General features: G+C 47.0%; 1 pseudogene; it reads left to right on the forward strand.

Annotated features, from left to right (window-relative positions):
• Positions 1-8,761: 8,761 nt before the first annotated feature.
• On the forward strand, positions 8,762-9,235 carry LOC139019535 (large ribosomal subunit protein eL30 pseudogene; annotated as a pseudogene).
• Positions 9,236-9,969: the final 734 nt, after the last annotated feature.

The raw sequence follows: 9,969 nt of genomic DNA on the forward strand, positions 1-9,969 counted from the left end.
TGGGCAGAGGTGAGCCTAGAGGTAGAGAATCGCAAGAGAAGTTTTTATAGTTGTTATGGAAGCTTGATTTACAGTCTACTATATTTGTCCCAAAGCAGTAAGTGTTGGCAGTTTTTAAATGCTGTGTTAGTAAGCGATATTGGATCACTTTGGAACTGCAAGGGTTGATTTTGTTATACTATAGCATTTCTACATTGATAATGTTAAATTTTTAGTTGTAATATTAGTCCTACACTAACATAAGTAAAAGAAAGTTCGTGATGTTTCAAACTTTAAAAAATCAATACCTGTTCCTGATTTTTACTTTCATTGCTCTATTTCTTTTGTGCACAGAATGTGTTAAGAGGCTTCTATATCCTGAATGTTTACAATGCACATGCACCTTAGCTTGTTATCAACTCTGGTGAAAAGGCATAAACATAATTTTGCCATGTTTGTCTAAGAAGGGATACTTTCCCCATGACTGTTTTTCCTGGCCTCTAACACTGACACGGGTATATATTAATTCAAGCGCGGGCCACTGTTTTGTGAGGAAAGACCTCCCAGGGCATTGTGCATTTTCATCATTCCTTGGACTTGGTTGAGCAATATCATATCCTTTTTCTTTAACCTTTGCTTCCTGGCCACCTCCATTCATGATCTAATTCTCCCTTCAGGATTGCGGTGATATAAACGGGTCACAGATTAGCAAGGCTGACATGGGAAACAAGGCAACTTCAATTTGGTTTTTATTATGCACGTATCCCTCAGGGATCATTTCGGATTTATGGAAAGTTGGTGAAACAACAATTCATTCCAAACCGATAGTGATCTGGTAATTAATGTGAAATATCTCTGTAAAACAAATAGGGATTTCTCTGTTTCTCTGTTTCAGATTCAGATGTCTGAAACAGCCATTTTAATGGTTAGAGTTGAACTTTTTTTAAAAGGTACCCTTTAAAGAGAACATGTTTAGAGAGCAGAGTGCCTGAAGAATGACTCCGCTGTGATTAACACATCCAACAGCAACTTGGGCTTACTCCTCACAGGTGGCAGGATACTATGACCTTCCTGTGACATTATGCCCTATACATAAAAAAAGAGAACATGTTTTCTTTAATTTTTCTATATATGCTGCTTTGTTACATTTTTCTTATGAAGATTCTTTTTAAATTACATAAAATGTTTATTAAGTAAATATACTGGCATAAGAAACGATTCATGAATATTTCACTTTTTTGGGCAATATGACTGAATCTGAAATTCACAGAAAGACTATCTAAGAACTTCTAGCTGTACATAAATTCATAAGGATATGTATGTACTTTGGATATTGTTTCTTTATTAACCAGGAGCTGCTTGATCGTTTGGGCTGCGGTGTTGACAGCGAGGTGTATTGGCCTTGATTACACAGGGAAAGGAACATACATTAAGCTGCATAGAAAGCTGATAGCAATGCAGGCCAAGCGCACCATTTTCTCTTGAAGAATGGGATCTCTGTGTATGCGTGTGCGTGTGCGTGCGTGTGTGCGCGTGTGTGAGCGTGTCTGTGGTGGGACAGGAAGGAGATGATATTGGTACAATTTTTTGGAGAGATTCTGGGGCATAGAAGAGATAAAAGCTCCATTTACAAGGATTTAAACAGCTGAACATTTCCAAGGGGGACCAAAAAAGTTGAATTTATATAATCTATGGTATTTCTACTTTGATAATTTGAATTTTTGAATTTAAAATGCTAGCAGGATGCCTGTGCAAGCAGAAAGCCATCGTCCTATTAACTTGTCACCACGAAGCTAGTGGTTCAGAAGAGCTTGAAAATGGGGGTGGGGGGCTCTCTCTCTCTTAATTATTCAGGATTCCTTGCAGGAGGAGTAGAATTGGGATCAACGAGTCACTTGAGATTTTAGTTTTGTCTTTTGAGATGTAACTTCTTACTTCATGAGACCCTTGACAGAAGTAAATAAAATGACAAGGCAATAAATATCTAATGCAGTGTAGTTGTTGTTTTTTAAATCATCTTTTGCACAAAATAGTAGGGAAAGAACTAAAATCTTCATTTTGTTTTCTGAGTTAATCCACCTTAAAAGTGCCCTTTAGTTGCAATATCACACAGGAGTTAGGATGAGATTTGACTTCAACCCCAGCTCGGGCTCAGTGGTCCCGTGACCCTGTGGCGGCTGTGAAATGTCAGTCTGCCCCGTGTAAAAGTAGGATGGTAATAAAATATCTTCTTCATGGGAGAATTGTGAACACTAGAGAAGACACATCTGTACCCTTCCCTGCAGAACACCTGGCATGTCAGAATAATCACCAACATGCAGCTTAGGGTAAAAAAGGGATACAATATTTAAGAAAAACAAACATTTTTGCTATTTCCTATTTCTTCAAACTGGGCTGTTGGTTTTCCCCTAGAGCTACATAGCTATTTCTCTCTCCCCAATTTTTTTTTTCAGAAATAAATAACCTGTTAAAAGTACAGAAAAATCATGCCCTGACCTTGAGGCAGAGTTCATAAATCCTGAAAAGGTGAAGAAAACCATAATAATTAACTACATACCTCCCCATCCAAACAGCTACTGTGCAGTCCTGGTTCCACTGTTCTTATCGCAGCCTTGCACGTTTCAACAGGCTCTGGGGCCTCTGGGAGCGGGGGCATGTGCGAGACTAAGGTCAGCCCCCGACGGCATTTATCCTCACACTCGGGTTCTCCAAATCTTTTTGACCTAGCTGTTGCTTCCCGCTGAATTAGGAGTCATCGGCTGATGGTTAGAACACCTCCTGCTACGCGGGGTCTTGTCTCTGGCGTTGCTTGAAGCCTTTTATGAGTAAAGTAATACCGATATCAAATCACTATAAAGACTGACCCAACCCCATTGTTGTTTAACTGAATTGATGACTTGCTATTTATTATGTCAACATCCAAGAGGTAGAAGTAATGGAGCTTGCTTTGCTCAACACAGTTTTGCTGTGTAGACACTGTCAAACGATTTAGATTCTCCCCTGACCACATGTCCACTGCTTGTCGACTTGATTGGACGGATTTAGAATGTTTTACTAATCTATACCAGGAAGCCAAGGTTAAGAAGGAGCCAGGATTTTCTGTGTGCAGATATAGGGCAATTTGACTTACATCTGATTATGAAAGTAGTTTCTTCCCTTCTTGTTTCCAAAGGAAAAATCTGGGAAGATCTTTCTGTGATATGACTTAAGGCTTATTGGTTCTTTGAGACAATCTTTAAGTTTTATTTTTCACATTTATAAACAAACTCTTTATTGTTGAAAGTATTACACTTCCCCTCTTTATCCCCCCATTAACCCCCTCCACCTTACTCCCACCCCCTCTCCAGGCCTTCACTGCACTATTGTCTGTGCCCATGGATTATGCATATATATCTATACTAATAAAAGCCTAGGTGGCCCTTGTGTGTGACATCATCACAAGATGGCTGCCACAAGATGGTCACGCACACAGTGTAGGTGGGGCCTGGAAGCTGCTTTGTGAGGTGAAGCCTGGAGGTCCCACGGCTCCATGTGGAGGAGGCCAGTCCTGGTGGAGGAGGCGGGTCGCAGCAGGGGAGGGCAGTTGTGGGTGATCAGGCCAACAGGGGAGGGCAATTGTGGGCGATCGGTCCGGCAGGGGAGCAGTTAGGCGTTAATCAAGCCGGCAGGGGAACAGTTAGGGAGTGATTAGGCTGGCAGGCAGAAGCAGTTAGGGGTGATCAGGCAGGCAGGCAGGTGAGCGGTTAGGAGCCAGTGATCCCGAATTGTGAGTGTGATATCCGACTGCCGGTTTTAGGCCTAAACCGGTGGTGGGACATCCCCTGAGGGGTCCCAGATTGGAAAGGGTGCAGGCCAGGCTAAGGGACCCCCCCCCCCCCATGCATGAATTTCATGTACCGGGCCACTAGTCTATACTAATAAAAGAGTAATATGATAATTAGACTGGGTCGACAGGCCATCTTCTGGATGTCCGACTTCCTTCCAGACAAAGCCACAGTGGTGGGGGCTGAGGCAGAGGCAGTTAGGGGCAAGATCAGGCTGGAAGGGAAGGGCAGTTGGGGAAACCAGGCCTGCAGGGGAGGGCAGTTGGGGGCAAGATCAGGCTGGCAGGGGAGGGCTGTTGGGGGCAACCAGGCCTGCAGGGAAGGGCCATTAGGGATGACCAGAAAGTCAGGCAGAGGCAGTTAGGGGCAATCAGGCAGGCAGGGGAGCAGTTAGGGGCATTAGGCAGGCAGGCAGGTGAGAGGTTAGGAGCCAGTCCTAGATTGTGAGAGGAATGTCTGACTGCCGGTTTAGGCCCAATCCCACAACCAGCAATTGGACATCTCCTGAGGGGTCCGGATTGGAGAGGGTGCAGTCCGGGCCAAGGGATCCCCCCCCCCCCCCCCCCCCCCGCACAAATTTCATGCACCGGGCCTCTAGTATACATAGAAAAGCCTAAACAACTGTCCAACGGTTTGACTGTCCAACCGGTAGCTATGATGTGCACTGACCACCAGGGGACAGAGGCTCAACGCAGGAGCTGCCAAGCTGTGGTGATTTGGCAGCTGTGGTTCTCAGGTGATACACCCGGAACCAGAGAGGAGAGACCTGGATTCTGGGGTGCATCACCCAAGAACTGCCCTCTTGCAATCCGGGACCCCTTGGGGGATGTCAGAGAGCTGGTTTCAGCCTGATTCCCACAGGCCAGGCCGAGGGATCCCACCAGTGCATGAATCTGTGCACTGGGCTTCTAGTATGCATGTAAGTTCTTTGGTTAATCTCTTCCTGCCCCATCCCCTCTGAAATGCATCAGTCTGTTGCATGTTTCAATGTCTCTGGATCTATTTTGTTCATCAGTTTATTTTGTTCATTAGATTCCACATAAGTGAGATCATGTGATACTTGTCTTTCTCTGACTGGCATATTTTGCTTAGCATAATACTCTCCAGGTCCCTCCATGCTATCTCAAAGGGTAAGATATCCTTCCTTTTTTTACAGCTGCATAGTACTCCATTATGTAAATATTAGAGGCCCAGTGCATGAAATTTGTGAACTTGGAGGGGTCCATCAGCCTGGCCTGTGCCCTCTTGCAGTCTGGGAGCCCTTGGGGGATGTCTGACTGATGACTTAGGCCCGCTCCCTGTGTCGGCAGTCAGACATCTCCTGCCAACACCGCTGTGCTCGCCAGCCATGAACCTGGCTTATGGCTGAGCAGTGCTCCCCCTGTGAGAGTGCACTGACCACCAGGGGGCAGCTCCTGTGTTGAGCATCTCTTCCTTGGTGGTCAGTGCAAGTCATAGCGACTGGTTGTTCCACTGTCTGGCCGAAACTGGCTCTCCAACACCCCCGCCCCCCCCCCCCCCCCCCGAGGGGTCCCGGATTGTGAGAGGGCACATGCAAGGCTGAGGGACCCCACCGGTGCATGATTGAGGCTGGAGAGGGATGCGGGAAGTTGGCCAGCTGGGGAGGGACCGCAGGAGAGCTCCAGGGCATGTCTGGCCCATCTTGCTCAGTCCTGGCTAGACCCCAACAGCAAGCTAACCTACTAGTCAGAGCATCTGCCCTCTGGTGGTCAGAGCATATCATAGCGAGCAGTTGAGCTGCCTTAGCATATCATTAGCATATTACCCTTTGATTGGTTGAGCGGCTGACTGGATGAAGGGGCACTTAGCATATTAGGCTTTTATTATATAGGATACCACATTTTTTTTGTGTGTGTCTTTCCTATTTATCCAGTATTTTGTCTTTGATTTTAAATTACTGGGACGAGAACCTAAGAGTTTTAAATCAGAATAGGAATATATTCATTTTGAAAATATGTATTCAGAAGATCCTGTATTTTCATTTGACGATTTTTTTCATATGGGGCAGAGGGAATAGAGAAATGATTAGTTAATAGAGAGGAAATTGTTAATAGAGAGATGGTTTGGAAAGAGACACTACCTATCTATGCTAATAAAAGGGTAATATGCAAATTGGTCGGGACACCGTCATAGTAACCATCGGCTGGGTGGGCTGGAACTTGCAGTTGGGGAGGCGGGCCTGGTGGAGGGCGGCCTGGACTCCCCACATGGCGGCAGCAGCAGCTGTGAGCTCCCGATGGCCGCTGCCGCTTGCCCAGAAGGACCACAGGTTCCTTCTGCCCAGTGGCAGCAGAGCCACTCTGCCGGAAACCTCCGCACTGGCAGTAAAGGCAGGAGGGTGAGGGACAGCCCAGCAGCGAACGCAGGTGAGGGAAAGTCCCAGCTCCACAGCTAACAGCTCCGGCCGGCCACGCCCCACCTTGGCCTCCCCAAGGCGGAGTCAGGGGTTCTGAGAAAGGCAGCTCGGGACAAAGCCACAACGGCTGCAGCTGCGAGGCCGGGGGCTCAAGGCAGCTGCCAGGTGCTTCCTGACACAGCGGGCCAGCTGGCGAAGCCGCCCGTGGTTGTTTATTTGCCGCCTGCAGTTGTTTACCGCGCACGTGGGTGTTATTTTTAAATGGAATGTAGTGCTGGTGCCCGGGAGAGTGGGGGAGCTTGGAGCCCCAGCTCTAGCTGGGGACTCGGCGGGCTCACACCGCATACTGAGGGTGCTGTTTGCTGGCCATCGAGGCTGCCCCCACTGCGGGCTTCCGGCTCAGTCCGAAGCTTGGGCCGGGAAGCTGGATAGCGAGCTTCATGCTGTCCAAGCCTTGGCGTGGATTACGAGTTCCCGCCTGGGAACACTGTCTTCTCTCAGCCCGGGCTCCGCTCCTCACTCACATTCTGGGAACAAAGCCACCTGCTTCTCTTGGACCTGGAAGCCATGCCAGGCCAGACTGCGCGGCCAATGGTCCCGGAGTGGATGTCACACGCCCACCTGCTCACTAGCACACAACGCCCTGGCCGCAGGTGGACTCTCATCACCCTGCGTGGTTTGTGCCCTCACTCTCTTGCTCTGAATATCCCCAGTCCATATGTGCCCGTCTGTCTCTCAGGCTTACAGTTCTGTCCCTGTACAAATGCGCTTCTGTTACTTGGGGTTGTCTTCAGGGGTGGAATGCTGGAAAGGCGGCGTCTGACTGCTTTCTGGGGTGGCTCCTCTGCGTGAGGCCCCGCTCCTCTCACTGTGGGCCTGTCCGCTGAAAAGCCCTGAGACCCTGATGCGAAACAACTGTCAGCTTCAAGTGCCCATGCGGTGGGGGTGGGGGTGGGGGTGGGGGAGCTATATCACCTGGAACCTGTTGTTCAGCTCTGAGGATAACAGGGAGGCCTGGGCTTTGCACCATGATACCGCATAAAATCAAAGAACTCTCAGTGGCTTCGTTTCCAATACTTTAACACACTGTAAAATAAATCCACCCTTTTTCTTCTCTAAATCTAAACAATCTTTTGTCATTAAAGTGAAGATGTAGAAAGAATGTATTTACACTGGCTGGGCTCTTGGCCATTAGATTTTCCCTAAAAACATGTTGTGCCCATTTTCAGAATGCATGTCCCAAGGGTGTTCCAAAAAAATGAAAGAGTTCAAGGTTCAGTTCAAGGTTGACCCTCTTGGTAAGGAATGGGGGTGAGGGGCATAATACAGGCATTTCTCTCCAAAAGCTTACAGCCTTAGTTGGAGGGAATAAGACATACAGAGTTAAAAAGTTCAGTATTTCAAGAGTTAAAAACAGTACAAGACAAATACAAGAGGTCATATAGTATTAGGCAAGTTTCAAATGAATGGAGGTTCAATACTTCAAATGGCAGTGGCTATAAATGTTCAACTTGGTAAATGTGCATCTTACCCAAAGAACTTACCATTGTAATTTGGCCCTATGGCAAATCTCTGAAAACTCAGAGGTTGAATCTTAGTAATTATTCTCTTTTATCCTAAAATTGCTTTGATCTTAAAGGCCTCCTTGGTCCTTTTCCAAACCCCTAAACCTTTACCCACCCCTTCCCCCCGCCCCCAAGTTTTTAGTATATGAAAGCTGAGTAAGTTAAGGTTGTTGGTCAAGAAGTAAGGCCATCATCACCTTTGAGGTAGAATTTTTGGTCAAACTACCCCCCTTTCTTTTTATACCCTGTTTATCTCTACAAATGAAGGTGATAATTGTCCACTCTGTTTTGTAAATTCAGTTACTGGAGGGACACAATTTTTTTTTTAATGTTTCACCTAAACAAGCCGAGTAGATTTCAAAGCCCAAATACTAGGGACTGAGCATGCTGCCTGTCAGCGAAGTGTTCATTTAACCTCTTGGGTTGGCTTTTATGTCTGTCTCAGCAATGAAGACAGGAAACGAAAATACAGTATAAGCCACCAGACAAATACAGTGTGGGGCAAAACTAGATTTACAGTTGTTTATATGGAAAGTAATACAGTAATTAATATACATATATAAAAGGTTAAAATGCAAAGTGTCCCCTCAGGAGTTCGATCAGGAAACTGGGAAGTTCGATCGCTCACTATGATGTGTGCTGACCACCCGGGGGCGGCACAGAATGAAGGAAGGCCCAGAATGAAGGAAGGCCCAGCTGGCAGCCAGAAGGCCCGGATCGGCCCTGATCCCTGGCCAGGCCTAGGGACCCTACCTGTGCATGAATTTCGTGCACCGGGCCTCTAGTAGCATATAAGAGGTCACTTTGACTTTAGAAGGAGATTCTTTCTCTCTCCCTCTTCCTCTCTCTCTCTGTCTCTCTCTCTCTCACACACACATGATAAGTAAATCTTCCAAATAAATTTAGTGAATACTGGACAACTATAATTAATTTGTGGTTTTAAAATAATCTCTGTTATTTACATAGCTTCTTAATACAAAACACCTCATTTAAAAGATATTAAATATTGCTTTTCTCGCTCCCCGGCCATCTTGGCGGCTGCATCTGGTTGGGGGCCGTCCCGCACTTGAGGCAGGAAGATGGTGGCCACAAAGAAGACAAAAAAGTCGTTGGAGTCAATCGACTCCAGGCTCCAGCTGGTGACAAAAAGTGGGAAGTACATGCTGGGGTACAAGCAGACGCTGAAGATGATCCGACAAGGCAAAGCAAAGCTGGTCATCCTGGCCAACAACTGCCCGGCCTTGAGGAAATCTGAAATAGAGTACTATGCCATGTTGGCCAAGACTGGTGTCCATCACTACAGTGGCAATAATATTGAATTTGGGCACAGTGTGTGGAAAATACTACAGGGTATGCACACTGGCTATCATTGACCCAGGTGATTCTGATATCATTAGAAGCATGCCAGAACAGACTGGTGAAAAGTAAATCATGGGAAATTTTTCTTTAATAAAATTGGCCAGAGCTTGGTTTAAAAACTGAAAAAAAAATATATTATTAAATGTTGAGGTAAATTAGAAATTTTTTCCTGGAAAGGAGGAGAAAAATATAAATGTTATTTAGTGCCCTAAACTGAGGCTGTTGACAGAAACCCCTCAGTTTTGCAGACGTAGACCCCTAGTGTTGCCTCTGTCTGGTGGGTCAGGTCTTGATGTCTAGTGGGCCCAGGGGCAAGGCAGTGCCGGCACTGGTTGTGTGGCTGGGGGGGGGGGGGGGCGTTGCGGGACTCTGACTAAGGGTGGCCTGTCCATGGCCGCCTTCGCAGGGTGCACATTCCTAGTCTCTGAGCAGTGACCTAGGGTTGGGGACCCTGAGGATTCAACTAATGAGTGGCCGAGGCCCTGCGGCCTCCAGCGGTGCTCGGGGCAGCGAGCCTGGCTTCGGGGTGGCCGCTCTGCTGCAGGGGTGGCTATGGTGGGACATGACAGTAGGGATGCTCTCAGTGCAGGCTTATCTCTATGTGTCCTTGCTGGAAAGGCCGGGCCCGTGCGGCTAGTGACTGATCACAGTGCTCGCTACCCAACCACACATTGTCCCAACTGACCGGGACGATTAAAAGGGGAAATAGTGTCATATTTTATTGTGGAAGGAAAAAGCAACTTAGAGAAGAAACCTGTGAAAATACTGACTGTACAGCCAAGATTGTACTGAGTCCAGAGCAAACCAGGTAAGCTTTCATCACAAGTACAATGATAACGTTTCTCATAAGAGTGAGGGCGTTTTT

Source organism: Myotis yumanensis, unplaced genomic scaffold (assembly GCF_028538775.1).
Source record: "Myotis yumanensis isolate MYYU_CA2020_CCGP unplaced genomic scaffold, mMyoYum1.0.hap1 SCAF_11, whole genome shotgun sequence".
Taxonomy (NCBI): Eukaryota; Metazoa; Chordata; class Mammalia; order Chiroptera; family Vespertilionidae; genus Myotis; species Myotis yumanensis.